General features: G+C 41.3%; 1 long non-coding RNA gene across 1 annotated transcript; it reads right to left on the minus strand.

Moving 5' to 3' along the window:
* Positions 1-10,903: 10,903 nt before the first annotated feature.
* On the minus strand, positions 10,904-16,467 carry LOC122238423. The gene is made up of 2 exons (XR_006217343.1): positions 16,137-16,467; positions 10,904-11,067 (listed from the first exon to the last, which is right to left on the minus strand). It is a non-coding gene; the product is annotated as an uncharacterized LOC122238423 (long non-coding RNA).
* Positions 16,468-20,688: the final 4,221 nt, after the last annotated feature.

The following is a 20,688-nucleotide window of genomic DNA, read 5'->3' on the forward strand; positions in this document are numbered from 1 at the left end:
ATTTTTTTTTTTTTTTTTGAGTATGAATCAGATTTCCTGTTTCTTTTCAGGTCTCACAATTTTTCTTGAAAATTTGACATTTTGGAAAATATACTGTAGCAACTGTAGACTCTGACTTCTTTTTCTGAGGCGGTTATTTTGTTTTTATTAAGTAGCCTGGACTTAATCTGCAGAATCTGTGTCTCCTGCAGTGTGTGGCCATGGATGTTCCTGCTCAGTTTTTTTGTTTGTAATTCTTATGTTTTAATTTTGACCTTGGTTCCCTAAGCATTTGTCCCTGTGTCTGCACAGTTTATGGCCAGCTGATGATTGGGCAGAGGTTATGCTCAAACATCTTAAGCTTATAAGATCCATCCTCTGCTGATGGATCTGTGTGTGGGTTGAAGAATGCATTCAAAATTCAGTCTGTTTGCAAGTCTGCCTGACTTGCACTTTCTTCCAGATTCTCTTGGCTCTCCCTTGTACAGATGCATAGTTCCCTGGTCAACGAGGGGTGTGTGGAAAACTCATATAGCTTTTTTATGGCTCTCTTATTTCTAAGATTTCCCCATTAAATTTCTGGCTGGTCAGCCATTCACTCCAACCAGGACTGCAGTCTCAGGCTAGCAGTGCTACAGTTTCCTTTTTAAATCCTACTGAGTTTGCTGCTTTTACTGACAACATTGTTGGGTGTGGGTTTTCAACTTTCATTCCAAATCCAATCCACCCCCCTCTGACAGTGATGCTGCTGGTTTTCACAGCCAGAATTGTGCTGGTAAAATTACCAGGCTACCTGTGCTGGGGGCACGGGGAAGGGAGCAGCTCCAGGCATAAACGCCACAGATTCTCATCATTTTAATTTTAGCAGCTTTTCAGGACTAAATGCTTCTCAATTTGTTCTTGCCCTTTCCTTGATTTCCCAAGTCCTGAAATTGTTTTGTTTTGTTTTACCATTTTGCTCAGTTTTATACTTTATTTTGGGGGGTGAGAATTCGTCAACCTTTTCATTCTGCCATAGCCAGAAGTCCCCCACCCCCTAAAATAATTTAAAAATACAATCACACTACACATTTTGTTTTCTACACTGAAAAGTCCATTCTAGATTTTCCATTTCATTTGTGCATTAGGTACTTGGCTTCTTTTAGTTGATTTTCTGAATTCCAAAATTGAACTTTGGGGATCATTATTTACTTTGACCTAGAATCCATTTAAAAATTCAAAAAGTTTTAAATGATCATGTATTAGGAGACTCCTAACTTGGACCCCTTAAGCCTTAGGAGTTGGAGAAATTAGGGACAGGGACAGGGAAGGGCAATTAACAAGATACTTTCAATATTTGAAAAACACCACATGAACATTGTACAATTATCAGAGACAATGCAAAGCTAAACACAATGTCTCATTTCTAAGTTTTGGGCTGGAATTACTTCAGCTCAATATAGGAATTCTGGTAATCTTATGCTGATCAGAGGCTTTTGTTGGTAGATATAAATAGTGCCAGTTAACAAAAGTGGGAGTGTAAGCCAATTATTACCTAATAAAGCAGTTTATTTTAAATATGGGTGTGGGTCCAAGGGAACAAAATAACAAAGGGACCCTTGGAGATAAAATAGATAGAAGCCTCCAATATGGCCCACACCTCCCTGGTACAGATAAGGAAACAGGAAGCCAAGACAGTAGGCCACATGGCAAGTGAATAGCAGAACCCAAACCAGGGCGCCAGTGTGGCTCCCTCAGTTAAGCGTCCAACTTCGGCTCAGATCACGATCTCACAGTTCCTGGGTTTGAGCCTCATGCAGGGCTCTGGGCTGACAGCTCAGAGCCTGGGGCCTGCTTCAGATTCTGTGTCTCCCTCTCTCTCTGCCCCTCCCCTGCTCATGCTTTGTCTCTCTCTCTCAAAAGTAAATAAGCATTAAAAAAAATTTTTTTTTTTTTAAGTAGCAGGACCCAAACCTACATCTATGGGCAACTCAACTTTCCCTTTAAGCTTATAAACATATTATAGCACAGAGTACACAGCCAGTATCAATTAAGCCCTATGATTTAAATAATATAAGTTATAGATCATTGCTGTCTAACAGAACTTTCTGCAACAATGGAAATGTTCCCATTTGTACTGTCCAAAATGGTAGCCACTAGCCACATGTGGCTATTGGGTATTTGTTTAAAAAAATTTTTTTTTAACGTTTTATTTATTTTTGAGATAGAGAGAGACAGAACATGAACGGGGGAGGGGCAGAGAGAGAGGGAGACACAGAATCGGAAGCAGGCTCCAGGCTCTGAGCCATCAGCCCAGAGCCCGACGCGGGGCTCGAACTCACGGACCGCGAGATCCTGACCTGAGCTGAAGTCGGACGCTTAACCGACTGAGCCACCCAGGCGCCCCTACTATTGGGTATTTGAAATATGCCTAGTGAAATTGAGGAACTGAATTGAATTCTTTATTTAACTTACAGGGGCTAATGTTTTGGAGAATGAAGATGTAAACATTTGTGTCACTCATAAAATTTAATTCCTTTTCTGTTATTCAAAGCATAAGGCGGTTATTTTCAAACTTTAAATCCCGGAATCCATTCTTTTAAAAAAAGAAAATATTGTTCCCAAACTAATAAAACACAAACCAGCAGAGCTTACATGAGGGTGGGCATGGAACCCAGCTGCTCCCTCCTCTGCTTTCCACCCTTATCTAGTCTCACCTGCCTGATCCACCCGGGTCCTTGGGCACCTCCTCAGAAGCCCTAAGACTGCACAGAGCATAGTGTGACAATCACCAACAAAAAAATGCAGGACAATAGAGCAGAGGCAGGTAATTCCCCTAACAAGTATTTACTGAGCAGCAGCTGGGAACTAGACACTAGGCTAGATATTACAGGAGTTACACAGGAAATATGGCCCCTGCCATGAAGAGACAGGAAAAGACAATAATGCTTATCAATAATATCTTAGCCAGATGCTACCCATACCTCGTCGTATTTTATCATCATGTTAGCTCTGTGAAGTAAGTGTTATGATCTTCATTTAGCAGTTTAGTACACTAGGCTCTGAAAGAGAAATAGCTCACCCAGGAACACACACAGTACTGGTCAGGAGGAGCTGAGACCAGGTCTGCCAGACCCAGAGCTATGTTGTGCTCCTCTAGGGCTCATCGTCCAGATGGGGGGTGCTGCCTGCACCTGCGGGCTCCCGTGAGCTCCTCTGGGAACTGGAAATGAGAGAAATAATATTACTCTGAGGGTTAAACTGTCATTGGATCAAAGAGATATTCACAAGTAGTTTCCAGAAGCTTCTGCTAGCACCAGATGGAACTATGGGTAGGTCAGCCATAAAAGAACAGGAAAAGAAAGGCTGAGGCCGATAAAGATGGAGCAGACGTAATCACAGTCAGGGGACCGGAATCTGGCAGAGGAGCTGTGTATTTCTAGCCCATAACATAGCCTTCCAGGGCATCCAACTGCAAGATGAATACATCAGTGTGATACTGTGATGTCATAAGAAATATATATTTGGTCTTTGTTCTCAGTTCCTACCACAGAGCTCCTAAACGGCTTGTAATTTTCTGAATGATAGGGGTAATAGAAGCATCTTCTGTTATCATATTTTGTCTTAGCCTCTGGTTCCGGACACAAAACCTTCTACGACCCTTGCAATCTCCACAGTAATAAGAGTGTCTTTTCATATGCTAATGAGATGATTTGTGGCTAGGCTCTTAGATAGCTTTAGGATGGGAGGCTGGTCACCAGAAAGACAAAGGCCGGGTATCAGCCCCACTCCCCAAGCTCCAAGGAGAGGAGAGATTGAATTAATCACCAGCAGCTGTTGATTTAATCAATCGTGCCTACATAATGGAATCTCCATAAAAACTTTGAACAGTGGGGTCGAGAGAACTTTCAGAATGTGGAACACATTTGGGAAGGTGATGTGTTCAAGAAGGGCAAGGAAGCTCCATGGCCCCCACTCTCCACCATACCTTGTCCTATGCATTATTTTGTTTGGCTGTTCTTGAGTTATATCCATTATAGTAAACTGGTAATAGTAAGCAAACTACCTTTCTGAGTTCAGTGAGGTTCCTGGCAGATTACTGAACCTGAGGAGGGGTTGTAGGAATCCCTAATTTATGGCTAGTCAGCCAGAAGTTTAAAAGGCCCAGACACATGACTGTCTCTGAAGGGTAGCAGTCTTGTGGAACTGAGCCCTTAAACTGTGGAGTCTTCACTAAATCCAGGAAATTAGTATCAGAATTGAATTACATTTGACACCCAGTTGGTGTCTATAGAGAAACTGAAGAATTTTTTTGGTGTGGAAAACCCCCACTTTTGGTGTCCCAAGTGTTTTGAGTATAAATGGATCATATTAATCAGCATCTTAAGCTTAGAGCCAGAGAAACTTCTGATCGTCCAGCTCCCCAGTTTCCGTGTCCAGGCTCACTATGCCCTCTCTCACGGGTTGCCTACAAGAGAACGACATGCCAGCTGAAGGACACTCTCTTCAATGAAGCCTGTCACTGCAGTTCTTCCAGAAGCCCATGACCTCTGAGGTAGGCCACTCAGTCATAGTTCATACTTCTTTCTCACCATAGAGCCTTCTGCTTAGCTGTTCCAAGCACAGAGAGAGTAGGAGCTGATAACAAGTCCATAGCCCAAGAGGTTTCTATCATTGGACAGGACTTCTCATGGTTTTCCATGAAGTTTTGACCATAGGAAGTGAATGTGCCGAGTGAATATTGAGATGTGACATTCAGAGTTGAGTGACCAGCAGAACTCATGGACTCTGCTTGGGCCCAGAAATTAGATTAAACAAAGACTTCCAAGCAGCTATTATAAATATATTCAAAGAATTAATGGAAACTGTGATGACAAAGACTGAATATATACAGAGCATTGATAGAGAAGGTAGAAACTACTAAGAAGAACAAAATGGGACATTCATTTATGGCATGATGGAGTGAGGAGATCAACACTTCCTCTCACAGAGAATATCAATCAGGACACAACTGTCAAAACATATACATTTACTTCTTAAAACTGAGGAACCCTTTGCTCAAACAGAAATGTAGATGGCAACTCACTTGGTAAATGGAACAAATGAAAACCCCTGATGGTGAAGCAGATCACCCCCTACCCCCAGCTTAACTTGCTGCCTCCCTTGATTAATCTGCAGCACCCTTCTCAGAACCATGGCAATGAACCAGTAAACTGACATTTGGGAGTTGACCTCAGGTTCTTAGGGCCTTTAAAGCTGAGGGTCAGGTTCTGGATTGTCTAATAATAATCCCACCCCCCACTGGCCTTGGTTTAGCTCAGTGGATGTCATTAGAACCTGTTCCCCCATAGGTCTTTTTAGAAATTTGCAGGGACTTTGGGGTAATCTAATGGTTGGAGGGTACTGCTGGCCTACAGCAGGTGAGGGCCAGCATTGCCGAGCACACTAAACCGTGCGGGACTGCGCCCCACGTGAAGAATTGTCCTGCAACCCTTGCAACTTTTTTTTTTTTTTTTTTTTTGAGAGAGAGAGAGAGAGAACGGGGGAGGGGCAGAGAGAGAAAGGGAGAGACGGAGAATCTTAAGCAAGCTCCATGCACAGTGCAGAGCCTGACATGAGGCTCCATCGCATGAACCATGAGATCATGACCTGAGCTGAAACCAGGAGTCCAACACTCAATGGACTGAGCCACCCTGGCATTCGCCCCACCTTGCAACTTTTGAATGTCCTTTCAGTCATTCATTAGGCGAAAATTTTGTTTATAATTATTTGAACCTAGAACGAAACTTACCTTATATATAACAAAAAGTATTTTTTGCAGAATTTTAATAGACACTGAATTGCTAAGGACGAGACTACTACATAAATCAAGGTAAGTTGTATGTTTTTGTTTGTTTATCACTTAGATTGTTTATCATTTGTTTGTCATTTCAGAAAGTCCCATCACAAAAAATGCCATGGCCTGTGGAATTCGAATGGCCAATACCACACACTGCATCTGTGTGCATTGTCTCAGTAGTTCATTGTGGCTTCTACAGCATTGGTGACAAATTTTTTTTGTCATATTGATATACATATTACATATTGATATACATATTGATATACATATTACTTTGCATATTGATATACATATTACTTTATCATAAGTTGCTTTTCCTTTTCTTCTCTTACACCACAGCAAGGGCATTGAATTGATAAATAGATGACCCTTGAATAACACAGGTTTGAACCGCATGGGTCCACTCATATGCAGATTTTTTTTCGATACGGTATGGAACTGCACATGTATTTTCTCTTCCTTATGATGTTCTTAATAATGTTTTCTTTTCTGTAGCTTATTCGATTGTAAGAATACAGTATATAATACATATAACATACAAAGTATGTTAATGGACTGTGTATGTTATTAGTAAAGCTTCCCGTCAACAGTAGGCTTTTAGTAGTTACGTTTTGGGGGTGTCAAAAGTTACACAGGATTGTCAACTGGATGGGGTTGGCGCCGCTAACCCCAGCATTATTCGAAGCCCAACTGTATTTTGAAGGTATATGTGTAGGCCAGTTACCATATCTATGAATGTCACACTAGATAAAGGGGTGTTACGGAAGTATTTCTTATAAAATGGGTTTGTTGGGTGAGACAGAGCTGAGAACCACTGACCTGGACAATAATCTTATCATGTCTACCTTCCTTCCACTCCTTTCACCCAACGGGGGACCTAGACAAAACACAAACTAATAAGAAAATGTAGGGTGCTTCAATTAAATGGCAGAATAAATGGTTCCGACTGGGCGTCTGGGAAGAATCTTTTGGCAAGGCTGTTGAGTGGAGGCTGGAGTAACTGGGGAGGTTCCCCGGGGATGGACTTCAGCAGGACTGGGATGGGGAGTGGGACTTGGAGGAAAGGAGAGGAGCCTACCCAAGTCTTGCACACGGGGAGAACTCCATACAAACTTGCTGAAGGCAAAGGAAAGAACAGTCTTGGCCCAGACAACATGCAGCACACGCCGGGCAACCACAGGGAGACACGGGGCTGCTGCGTGCGTTCGACTTCCTTCGACTCTGGGGATGGCAGGCAGTTTGATGATTCACTGTAACAGCACTTTGATGATTGTTTCTCAACTTAGCCTGTCCCCACTGTGAAGGAATAGGTGTTTCCTTTTCTAATTTAGAGACACTAAAAATGGCAGTATTAGAGTCGTTCATTTCAGTGTAAAGGTTGCAGATCCTGGTGATAATGGTAGTAGACACTCAGCTTGTAATAACCTACTGCTTTTTAATAATTAACATTTCAAAAAAAAACATTTAACATTTCCGAAAACAATCCTTTGAATGTTTTATAATTGTGCCAATGCCATATAAGGCTCTGACTAGTTAGAACCCCATGTCTGGATGATTTTGACTGCATATATTAAAAGAGAAATTGATTTTTAAAATAAGGACTATTTATAATGTTCCAGAAGAGAACTCCAGAAATAGGGCAGTCCCAAGGCTGGTAAAATCAGTGATTCAATGCAGTTCTCAAGAATCCTGGCTCTTTCCACCTTTTTTCTTTCTTTTCTTTTTTGAACGTGATTTTAAATATTCATATTTTCTTAGTTGTTTCCAAGTGTTCGAGTTCTCGGTCAGACTTGAAAACACTTTAAAACAAGTCCTTGGCAACCTTCAAACTATTGTTGGTGACCTGGATATCCCTGTGGCCATAATCTTGGGACAAGAGGGCATACAAAAAGTCACCTTTCCATCTCTCCTTTCAGTGGTCCTTGTTATTTCTGAGTGGCCTCTGAGGCTGGCTCCCTTCATGGTCTTGAGATGGTTGCCACAGCTCATATTTAGAAGGCCAGAAATAGAAAATGGAATGTTGGTGTCTTGGTTATCTTTTAAAAATTTTTTTTTTAATGTTTATTTATTTTTGAGACAGAGAGAGACAGAGCATGAACGGGGAGGGTCAGAGACAGAGGGAGACACAGAATCTGAAACAGGCTCCAGGCTCTGAGCTGTCAGCACAGAGCCCGACGCGGGGCTCGAACTCACGGACCGCGAGATCGTGACCTGAGCCGAAGTCGGATGCTTAACCGACTGAGCCACCCAGGCGCCCCTTGGTTATCTTTTTAAGCTTAAAATAAATCCTCCTAAAAACCCTTCCGGTAAGTTTTCCCTCAAATTTTATTGGCCAGAATTGCATTACATGCTCATGCTCGAACCAGTGGTTTAGCAAAGGGAATGAGACCAGTTGTTTGGTTTCATTCAATCACTATTCATCATCTGGAGCTGAGGAGGCGTCCAACCCCCATGGAAGGAGAGGGCCACTCTGGACAGAGTGAACAAATCAGGCTTCTGACAGCAAGGAGGAAGCAGGGAAAGGCCCTAAAGGAGGCAACAGCATTGTCTGCCACAACCAGGGATTTCCAAGTTGGTTTCTACAGAGCATTTTTTGAAGGAAAAAGGAATTCTTCGGTCAAATAAGTGTGGGAAAGAGTTCAGCAGATCACCTTCATGGGATATTACAATATTACATCATATTAAAGGCTCTGAGAAAACCTATACTTCGTATTAAACCCAGAATTTCCCAGATGTACTTGACCATGTAAACGTCTGTTTGTGAATACCTGTGAACAATCCAACAGAAGTAATGTTTCATGAAACGTCTGCTTGTGAGATACTGGGTTGGATACTGGATATCTGCTCAGCTTTTGTAATAATATTTTAAGTTGGATTTGGATGTTAATGAGTTTTATGTGCCAATGCACTTTTAAGAAAATTTTTGACAGTTTTATTTTAGAAAGTTTGCTTCTAGAGCAAAAACGTTGCAGAATTCGTTTGTTCCCTTCTCCAAATCAGAAAGGGTGTGGTGGTGGTAGACTGGAGACTGACTTGTTTGCTGAAACTGGAGCTGGTGTAAAGATCTAGATTCTAGATCTATTGTTTTCATTACTTAGCCTTTGGAGCAAACAAAACTTAATTCCGTTGGCCAGGGTCAGCTCCAGATAAGATGTTCAGACTTACTCTTATTTTGTTTTCCCGCAGAACGCAGGGACAGGAACAATCCAAAGAGACTATCCAAGTCACGTGGTACCTAAACCACTCCAAGGACAACATAATGGTTAAAAGTTTCCAAAATGAGGGTGTGTGGCCTCACTTAGGTCACCAGCCAATTAGAAAGTTTTAATTTAGGAAGCTGTTTCATCTGCTCACTCTGAATCTTCTGTAACTCACTAACAAATGTCATTCAATGTTCATTCCATGCACAGGGCCCTGGGAATTTCCAAGGTGAACAAAACCAGAGGCGTTGGTCCTGCTTTAAACACGTGCACTATCTGGTTGGTTTCAAGATGCAAGTCCAAGTGTTAAAATGATACCAGGAGAGCTAACTGGTGCCGGGCAACTTCACCAGAGAAGTTACCAGAGAGTATTAATCATGACTACATGAGACACACCCTGAATTTCTGCCTAAAAACTTATTTTCCTTCGTCCAATCCTCACTGGAAATAAAGAACGTGTTACAACAAGTTGTACAAGAATTTTTCACATAACTCAGTTGAACCTATAGAGGTTCTTAGAAGAACCTGTAGTTCTTTGGATCATTGTTGTACGCAAGTTCCTATGAGTGACAAGTAATTATATATGAAATCTGTGTACACACATATATTACAATCAATGCTAAGCTCTTTGTTCGTGCCCAAAGAGCTTTTATATACATAGTGTAGATGGGAAAGTGAACATAAATCATTTTCTTGTTTACATGGAAAAAACATGTGGAATTTTTTAAGCCACTGGAAAAATCAAGAAAGTGTTTTTTGAAAAGATTTTTAGATACATGTGTAGAATTCAAATGCTCATGATACAAATATCTTAGGGGGAGAATACCTTTGGATTTTCTGGACCCATCTCCTCTGCTCCCTTCCCTGTTTTCATTTGGACCTTCTTCTCTTTCCTTTGGCCCCGTAACCCATGCCCTGCTCAATTTGGATGATGCTTCCAGCAGTTTCTCCTAAGCGCAGGGCTTTCTGGAAAGGAACTTTGTTTTTTTGGTTTAGAGTTTGGGCCCAGACGGCTCCAACTCGATCAGGTTTTTCCTCCATGGCACTCTCCAGCCTGGAGTCTGGGAACTGCCAGACCCGCTAAAGGCTGCTCTTCTCAGGGGACCCCTCATGTTGTGTCTGTGCAGACAGAGGATTTCTTTCCCTCTCTCTCTCTTCCCTCCTGTCCCTTGAGTGGCAGAGACCTTCCAAACCCCACCTATATGGGCTAAAAAGGCAAAAGTCAAGAGCTATTTTTATTCCTGGTGATCTTTCTCATATGAAGCATACAAAAGTATTGGTAGCTGAGGGGTTTTGCAAATCTCTGGACCATGCCTTTGTGAGATATGATCACTCAGGAGTACAGATGGCGCTTATCAGAACCACGGTGGGGAAATGGAGGAAGTATGTTCTCTTTGGATCCAGACGATGTGGGCGGCTTCTGCTTTACGCTGTAATTGCGTGTCCAGAAAAGACAGTTGCTCTCATTGGTCTAACTACAGCTATAAGTGGCATGGAAACTCAATTTAATGAACTTATTCTCTTTTTAAAGGTTTTATTTAAATTCCAATTAGTTAACATATAGTGTAATATGAGTTTCAGGTGTACAATATAGTGAGTTGAACTTCTTTTATTTTTTTAATTTTTTTTTTTTTTAATGTTTATTTTTGAGAGAGACAGAGACAGAATGCAAGTGGGTTAGGGGCAGAGAGAGAAGGAGACACAGAATCCGAAGCAGGCTCCAGGCTCTGAGCTGTCAGCCACAGGGCCTGATGCGGGGCTCAAACTCACGACTTGTGAGATCATGACCTGAGCTGAAGTTGGTCGCTCAACCAACTGAGCCACCCGGGAGCCCCTAGTTGAACTTATTTCTTATTGCGGTAGGAAAAAAAGAGAAAAGTTAATGGGTGATGCCACTGAAACACAATTAAAGAGTCCCTTGGTTTTTTATCGTATTTCATTAAAGAATGAACCCAGTGCCTGTTACATAGCCCTCGGCTTATAAGAGTGCTCCTTGGTATGACGGGTGGTGTCCTTCTTGCCATTCAAATGGCTGACGGGTAACCTGCGCAGATACAGATGTGTCATCCTCTGTGAAAAGAGAGATCATCAAATGAAGGAGATAAAGGATATTAAACTTCCTATTTATACTACAAACACACATTCAAGCATATAGAAATTTCAGTGGGAAGTGAAAACCAATGGAATCCACATTCCCTGAGAGCCTACTATGAAACAGGTGCCCTGCTGGACACAACACATATTATGTCATTTAATCCTTAAACTGTATGAGGTAGATGCCTTTTTTTTTTTTTTTTTTGCATTGTATAGGTAATAAAGTGAGATCAGAGAGAGGTTCAGTAACTTGTCCAAGGCTCCACAGCTCAGATGTATAAGTACTAGGTTTCAAACCTAAGTTTGTCTCCAAAACCCATGTTCTTTCTGTCATGCCATGTTGATACGACTGACGGGGAGCTGAATATCACGACTCAATAACTACTTGACACTGTAGATGGTAAGAATTTGCCCTGTGATTTTTTTTGTTTTTTGAAAGTAATCTCTATGCCCAACATGGGCCTCGAACTCGCAACCCTGAGATCAAGAGTCTCATGCTCTACCAACAGAGCCAACCAGTTGCCCCAGCCCTGTGATATTTAGCCAGCTAGTTTTTATGGGGTCTTTTCTGCAATGTGGTGAAAATACAATGGGAAACACCATGAAATCAAATCATGGGGACCTTTGGTCAATCAAGGTTTTCTGTTCTTGGACATAAGAAAGGTACTCCCTCCTCCAAAAATGTCAAGGTCAGGGATTAGGTTCCCCCAAACACTTTTTTTTTTTAATGTTTATTTATTTGTGAAAGAGAGAGAGAGAGAGAGAGAGAGAGAGAGAGAGAGAGAGACAGAGTGAAGTGGGGGAGGGGCAGAGAGGGAGACACAGAATCCGAAGCTGGCTCCAGGCTCCGAGCTGTCAGCACAGAGCCCCACGCGGGGCTTGAACCCACGAACCATGAGATCATGACCTGAGCCAAAGTTGGACGCTCAACCGACTGAGCCACCCATGTGCCCCTCCCGCAAACACTTTTGAGGTTACCACTTGGGGTAACTACAGATCTCTTCCGCTCCTACACCTATCATCCTTGTTGATGTTCAGTACACTGGCACCACAGTGCCAAGACATATACAGAATTTCAAGAAAAATGCACAATTTAGGAAAGGATTGTCAGTAACAAAAGCTGAAGAAGACTTTGTATTTCATGCTCAGTAAACAAAAACAAGATTTTTATACTTCTAGAAGATAACCTATTTGCTTCTCCTTACTTGTAAAGAATGAGATTAATTTAGCACTCAAGCACCATATGGTTGCCTGGCAAATTCAGAAGGGTTAGACTTGAAAACCCACCCCCAGAAAAGGAGGGTCAATGGAGCCAAATGCCATGCAGAAGAAGAGGAGGCCCAGGAGGGCAGGTAAAAGGACAGAAATGGATCCGCACTAAAAGGAGGACCAAAATAGTTTTTTAAAGCAACAAGACATGACTCTCTGCCTATCAGATTGTAAATCTGTAATGTAAAGATTGCTCAGTTTTAGGAGGGTGAAGGGACAGGGGCGCTCTCATATACGACTGGTGAAAGTAAATTAATACAGTTCTTGTAGAAGGTGATTTGGAAATATATGTGAGAAGTGTATGGTACAAGTCAGTGGTTCTCAAACTTTAGTATGCATCAGAATCACCGAGAGGCTCATTAAAACACAACTTCCTGGGCCCCACCCCTAGAGTATCTGAGTCAGCACTATGGGGGAGAATCTGAGAATGTGCATTTCCAACAAGTTCCCGCATGATGCTAATGTGGCTGGTCCAGGGAATACAGTTGGAGAACTACAGGTATAAAGGGTTAGGCATTTGGCTCTGATGCTTATCAGTTGTGTGACTTATACAAGTTACTTAACCTCTCTCTCTGTTTTGTTTTTCATTTATTAAAAATTGGAGACAATGGGGTGCCTGGTCAAACCCCACCGTGGGTGTAGAGATTACTTAAAAATAAAATATTTGGGGGACGCCTGGGTAGCTCAGTTGGTTAAGCGTCCAACGTCGGCTCAGGTCATGATCTCATGGTTTGTGAGTTTGAGCCCCGTGCTGGGCTCTGTGCTGACAGCTTTGGAGCCTGCTTCGGATTCTGTGTCTCCCTGTCTCTCTGACCCGCTCTCTCTCTCTCTCTCTCTCTCAAAAATAAAACATTTTAAAAGATAATAAATTATTTTTTAAATCTGGGGACAACAATAGTGTCTACCTCATACAGCTGTTGTGAGAAGTAAAAGAGTTAATAAATGTAAAATGCATGTAGGAAGTGCTGTGTAAATGTTAGCTCAATACATGTTTTCATAATTTAAAATGCTCATTCTGGGGCACCCGGTGGCTCAGTCAGCTGAGCATCAGACTCTTGATCCTGGCTCAGGTCATGATCTCATGACTCATGAGATCGAGCCCTGCGTCCAGCTCTGCACTGGCAGCACAGGGTCTGCTTGGGATTCTCTCTCTCCCTCTCTCTCTGCCCCTCCCCTGCTTGTGCACTCTTGCTTTCAAAATAAATAAACATTTTTTTTAACACTCATTTCTTTTGACTTGACAATTCCAATGTCTAAGTATATATCTTCAGAGAAACATTTATATCACAACCTAGATGCAATAAATTCCTTAAAAAAAATTTTTTTTTAATCTTTATTTTTGAAGGAGAGAGAGAGTGCAAGTTGGGGAGGAACAGAGAGGGAGGGAGAGAGAGGGAGACACAGAATCCGAAGCAGGCTCCAGGCTCCGAGCTGACAGCACAAAGCCTGACACAGGGCTCACACTCTCGAACCGTGAGATCATGACCTGAGCCGAGCTTAACCAACTGAGCCACCCAGGCGTCCCAATAAACTCGTTTAAAATACAACTTTATAAAATGAACTCAAAAATAGCAAATCTGTATGGCTCTATAATCTTTAAAGTAATTCAATTTCTAATTAAAGTGTTTCTCATAGAGAAAACTCCAGAAGTCCTCACTGGTGTCTTCTACCAAACCATTTAAGGAAGAAATAATACAAGTATTGCACAAACTCTCTCAGACCACAGAAGATAAAACATTTCCCTGGTATCATTTTATGAGTCCTGTATAACCTTGACACTAAACTTGAAAGGAACATCACAAGAAAATTATAGACCAATATCCTTCATGAATATAGATATGAAAAAGTCTTAAAATATTAGCAAATCTGTCATCGAAAACCAACCTCTGGAGCCAAAATATGTAATGGGAAGACAGAGTTTGGGTATAAAGAGGAATAATAGTTTTATTGCTTTGCCAGGCAAGGGAGGCTGCCTTCAAAACTGCAAGCCGGCCTCTAGGAACGGGCTGTGGGTTTTATAAGGAAATACAGTATGTAACTGGTTTTGACAGGAATTTTGTACTACTGCCAGACTCCTCTGTCCTGTCTTCAGGGTCGTATGGGGTTCCTGAAATGAAAGGAAAGACAGGAGGAAGGGAGGCTGGGGGAAGAGAGGGAAAAGATTAGTGTAAAATCGAGCTTTGCTGAAACATTAGTACAGCCATTTTGGCTTTGGTTCCACTCTTTGCTTTTAATTGGTTTCAAGTCAAACCCAGTAAATTAGGAAGATGATAATACACCATGACCCAAATCTGTATTTGTTTCCTATGCCTGTTGTAACAAATTACCACAAACTTGGGGGCTTAAAACAACAGAAGCTTATCCTCAGTTCTAGAGGCCAGAAGTCTGAAGTCAAAGTGTCAGCAAGGCCACATTCCCTCCTGAGGCTAAAGGAGAATTTATCCTTGCCTCTTCTAGTCTCTGGGGGCTGACAGCATTTCTTGGCTTGTGGCTGCATCACTCCAACCTCTGCTTCCATCTTCACATTGCTTTCTCTTTGTGTTTATCCCAGGAACGCAAGGCTGTTTTAACATTCAAAAATCAGTCAGCGTAGCCCCAGATACACATCCTATATAATTCCCCTCACTTGAGCAGGACTTGTGAATATGATGAAATAGTCATATCAGTGATTACATTATATTACATAAGACTCTGCTGTAGCAGACTAGGTAGGAATTTTCCTGATGACCTTGAAGAAGCCAACTACATGTTGTGGATGGAGCAGGCCACATGGCAAAATAGTCTCTAGGAGCGAAGGATGGCCCTCCACAGACAGCAGACAAGTCCTACAACCACAGAAGCTGAATTCTGCCATAACCTAGTGATCTTGAAAGAGAACTCCAAGCCTTAGATGAGATCAAAGTCCCAGTTACCACCTTGAGATCTGGTAAGACCATGAGCAGAGGACCCAGTTAACACATGACCACACTCCTGACCCACAGAAACTGTGAGATAATAAATTTTGTGTTGTGTTAAGCCAAAAACTTTTTAAAGTTTATTTATTTAAGTAATCTCTACACCCAAAGTGGGGCTCAAACTCACAACCCCGAGATCAAGAGTCACATGCTCCTCCAACTGAGTCAGCTATCCACCCCCTGCCAAAAATTTTTTTTAAGGTAATTCATCATTGTAACAGCCTAAAGGAGAAAAATCATGTAATCATCTCATATGCAGGAAAAGGGATTTCACAAAATGCAGCACCTGTTCATGATTAAAACTTGTCAAAATAGAAGTAGAAGGAAACTTCCTCCATTTGACTAAGGGCATCTATGAAAAACCTTTATCTAATACTACCTAATGGTGAAATATAGAATGCTTTCTGAGGCAGAACATTACAAGGTGTTCACTCTTACCAGTTCTATTCAACATTGTATTGGAACTGCTAGCCCATGCATTTAGGCAAGAAAAGTAAATAAAAGGTATTTAAGTTGGAAAGGAAGAAGTGCAACTGTCTTTATTCACAGATGACACAATTGTATATGTAGAAAACCTAAGAGAATCCTCTTCCACAAAACAAACACAAAACCACAAAGCTATTAGAACAGTGAATTTGGCAATGTCACAGGATATAAAGGCAATATGCAAATCCAATGTCTTTCTCTATATAACAACAAATAACTACAAAATGAAATTTCATCCATTAACAATTCTACCTTCCATAAAACACTAGAGCACAAGTCAGCCAAGTTATTTGGAAATTTGTAACAAGGATTGCCTTTTCTCCAGTCTCCAATTACCTGTTTCTTATTTCCATATGATACCTTTACTGTCTGTATTTCTACCAACATTCTGTTCGTGATTATTGATGTGTTCCCTAAGAAGATTCTCTAAGAGAACCTTTCTCTCCAGCTCTCTTCTTTTCTTTCAGAACAATCACCAGAATTGCCTCTAACATTCCATGTTTCTAGCCTGTGCCTCAGATTCCTCCAACCTCCCCCCATCCACCAGTTCTAAAACCACGGCCACACTTTTAGGTACTTGTTACAACAGCACCCCATTTCTTGGTACCAAAGTCTGCATGAGTTGCTGTAACAAAATACCATAGGCTGGGTGGCTTAAACAATGAAAATTTACTTTCTCACAGTTCTGGAGGCTGGAAAGTCCAAGATCAAGGTCTGGTGGGATTTGGTTTCTGGTGAAGGCTGTCTTCCTGGCTTGCAGATGTAGCCCTCTTGTTGTGTCCTCACATGGTCGGGAGAGAAGGCTGTGGGGAAAGAGAAGAAAAAGGGGGGAGGGGGAGGGTGGCATGCAAGGAAAAAGGGAGAGGGGAGAGAGCTGTCTGGTGTTTTTTCTTACAAAGAAACTAATCTCATTAGATCAAGGTCCTATCCTTATGAATTCACTTGACTTTCATTACTTCAATAAAGGCCTCACCTCCAAATATAGCCACACTGGGGATAAAGGCTTCAACATAAGAATTTTGAAGGAATACATTCAGTTCACAATAGCATCTTTATGTGAAAAAGCTCAGCAGTACTTTATGAAAAAGTCTAAGCAGCGGAAAAAGTCTGAAAAAGAAAAAGGAATGTACTTAATACATCTTAATGTTTTAAGTCAATATTTTCTTTTATTTTTTCTTTTTAATATGAAATTTATTGTCAAATTGGTTTCCATACAACACCCAGTGCTCATCCCAACAGGCGCCCTCCTCAATGCCCATCACTCACTTTCCCCTCCCTCCCACCGCCCATCAACCCTCAGTTTATTCTCAGTTTTTAAGAGTCTCTTATGGTTTGCCTCCTTCCATCTCTGTAACTTTTTTTTCCCCTTCCCCTCCCCCATGGTCTTCTGTTAAGTTTCTCAGGAACCACATAAGAGTGAAAACATATAGTATCTGTCTTTTTCCGTATGACTTATTTCACTTAGCATGGCACTCTCCAGTTCCATCCACATTGCTACAAAAGGCCATATTTCACTCTTTCTCATTGCCAAGTAGTATTCCATTGTGTATATAAACCACAATTTCTTTATCCATTCAACAGTTGATGGACATTTAGGCTGTTTACGTAATTTGGCTATTGTTGAAAGTGCTGCTATAAACATTGGGGTACAAGTGCCCCTATGCATCAGCACTCTTGTATCCCTTGGGTAAATTCCTAGCAGTGCTATTGCTGCGTCATAGGATAGATCTATTTTTAATTTTTTGAGGAACCTCCACACTGTTTTCCAGAGCGGCTGCACCAGTTTGCATTCCCACCAACAGTGCAAGAGGGTTCCCATTTCTCCACATCCTCTGCAGCATCTGTAGTCTCCTGATTTGTTCATTTTAGCCGCTCTGACTGGCGTGAGGTGATATCTCACTGATAAGGAGTGACGTTGAGTATCTTTTCATGTGCCTGTTGGCCATCTGAATGTCTTCTTTAGAGAAGTGTCTATTCATGTCTTCTGCCCAATTCTTCACTGGATTATTTGTTTTTCTTACTTGACACATCTCCAAAGGCAAGGGAATTAAAAGCAAAAATGATCTATTGGGACCTCATGAAGATATAAAGCTTCTGCACTGCAAAGGAAACAATCAACAAAACTAAAAGGCAACTGACAGAATGGGAAAAGATATTTGCAAATGATATATTGGACAAAGGGCTAGGATCCAAAATTTGTAAAGAACTCACCAAACTCCACACCCGAAAAATAATTAAGTCAGTATTTTCATTTCTTACCCTTATATTCTCTCATTTAGAACAAATGAACAAATGTTCCTGTTAGGCTTTTGCTGGTCCAAGCTGGCTTTCTACTGCCTGCAAAACAGATTGATGCTATTTGAGGCTTTAAAATTCCCACCATTTAAAATGATCCAGCATTCTTCAGATCTAGAACAAACAGTCCTAAAATTTGTATGGAACCAGAAAAGAACCCGAATAGCCAAAGCAATCCTGAAAAAGAAAACCAAAGCCAGAGGCATCACAATCCCAGACTTCAAGATGTATCACAAAGCTGTAATCATCAAGACAGTATGGTACTGGCACAAGAACACTCAGATCAATGGAACAAAATAGAGAACTCAGAAATGGACCCGCAAACATATGGCCAACTAATCTCTGACAAAGCAGGAAAGAATATCCAATGGAATAAAGACAGTCTCTTCAGCAAATGGTGCTGGGAAAACTGGACAGTGACATGCAGCAGAATGAAGCTGGACCATTTTCTTACATCATACACAAAAATAAACTCAAAATGGATGAAAGACCTAAACACAAGACAGGAAGCCATCAAAATCCTAGATGAGAAAGCAGGCAAAAACCTCTTTGATCTTGGCTGCAGCAACTTCTTACTCATATGTCTCTGGAGGCAAGGGAAACAAAAGCAAAAATGAACTATTGGGACCTCATCAAGATAAAAAGCTTCTGCACAGTGAAGGAAACAATCAGCGAAACTAAAAGGCAACTGACAGAATGGGAAAAAATATTTGCAAATGACATATCAGATAAAGGATTAGTGTCCAAAATCTACAAAGAACTTACTAAACTTAACACCCAAAAAACAAATAATCCAGTGAAGAAATGAGCAAAAGACATGAGTAGACACTTCCCTGAAGAAGACATCCAGATGGCCAACAGACACAGGAGAAAATGCTCAATATCACTCATCATCAGGGAAATACCAATCAAAGCCACACTGAGATACCACCTCACACTTGTTGGAATGGCTAACATTAAAAAAAATTTTTTTTTTTTTTAACATTTATTTACTTTTGAGACAGAGAGAGACAGAGCATGTACGGGGGAGGGTCAGAGAGAGGGAGACACAGAATCCAAAACAGGCTCCAGGCTCTGAGCTGTCAGCACAGAGCCCCACGCGGGGCTCAAACTCACACACTGCGAGATCATGACCTGAGCTGAAGTCGGACGCTCAACTGACTGAGCCACCCAGGCACCCCTGGAATTGCTAACATTAACAGCTCAGGCACCAAAAGGTGTTGGCAAGGATGCGGAGAAAGGGGAACTCTTTTGCACTGCTAGTGGGAATGCAAACTGGTGCAGCCACTGTGGAAAACAGTATGGAGGTTCCTCAAAAAACTAAAAATAGAATTATCCTGCAACCCAGCAATTGCACTACTAGGTATTTATCCAAAGGATATAGGAGTGCTGATTCAAAGGGGCACATGCACCCCAATGTTTATAGCAGCACTAAAGACAATAGCTGAAGTATGAAAAGAGCCCAAATGTCCATCAACTGATGAATGGATAAAGAAGATGTGGTGTATGTATACAATGGAGTATTACTGGGTAATCAAAAATAATGAAATCTTGCCATTTGTGACAACATGGATGGAACTAGAGTGTATTATGCTAAGTGAAATTAGTCAGAAAAAGACAAGTATCATATGACTTCACTCATATGTGGAATTTTAGATACAAACAGATGAACATAAGAGAAGGGAAGCAAAAATAACAACACGGAGGGAGACAAACAATAAGAGACTCTTAAATACAGAGAACAAACTGAGGGTTGCTGGAGGGGTTTTGGGTGGGGGAATGGGCTAGTTGGGCAAGGGGCTTTAAGGAGGACACTTGTTGGGATGAGCACTGGGGTTATATGTAGGTGATGAATCATTGAATTCTACTCCTGAAATCATTATTGCACTATACGTTAACTATCTTGTATGTAAATTTAAGAAAATTAATAAATGAAAAAATTGAAAAAAGAAATGACCCAGGAATTCTATGCCAAGATACAAAAGTGATGTTAATGACTTGCCCTATTGTCTGCTCTGTGTTGGGCATCACGACAGGCGCTGAAAGTGCAGAAGGAATGGAATCCAGGCCCCCTGTCCACAAAGAACTTACAGTCAGCTACGTACATAGTCCTGTACTTTCAAAGTTACTTTCCTAGGAATGGTAAGGAGTTTATACAGTCATGCACTTTCTCTTATCCAGGTGGCTGGTTAGAAAGGCAGCTATGGTCAAAGAATAGTATTCCAAGAGAAGCTCTACCCTATAAATAGCACGGTATTGAATAGATATGGTCAAGGCCAAGCAGTGAAGCAACCGGATGGGTGCTGTTATCTATTTTAAAGAGAAATGGAAGTTCTGTGTTTGTGCCATTTAAACATTCTTCAGTTCACTCCATGATGCCTTTGACTATTGGAGTAACTGTATTAGATTCATCAAGTAAATCATAAGGGGCAGTCAGGTAAAACAGAATGTCCTTATAAAAAGGGGAAAAAAAATCCAATGCCACTCTAACCCACAAAATGCTGCCTATTTGTTTTTTCTAAAACATCATTCTAATTTTCATTTTTTTTTCTAGAAAGGATGTTTTCCTTAGAAATGTTTTCAAAACTATTGC

This window comes from Panthera tigris, chromosome B2 (genome assembly GCF_018350195.1).
Source record: "Panthera tigris isolate Pti1 chromosome B2, P.tigris_Pti1_mat1.1, whole genome shotgun sequence".
Classification (NCBI taxonomy): domain Eukaryota; kingdom Metazoa; phylum Chordata; class Mammalia; order Carnivora; family Felidae; genus Panthera; species Panthera tigris.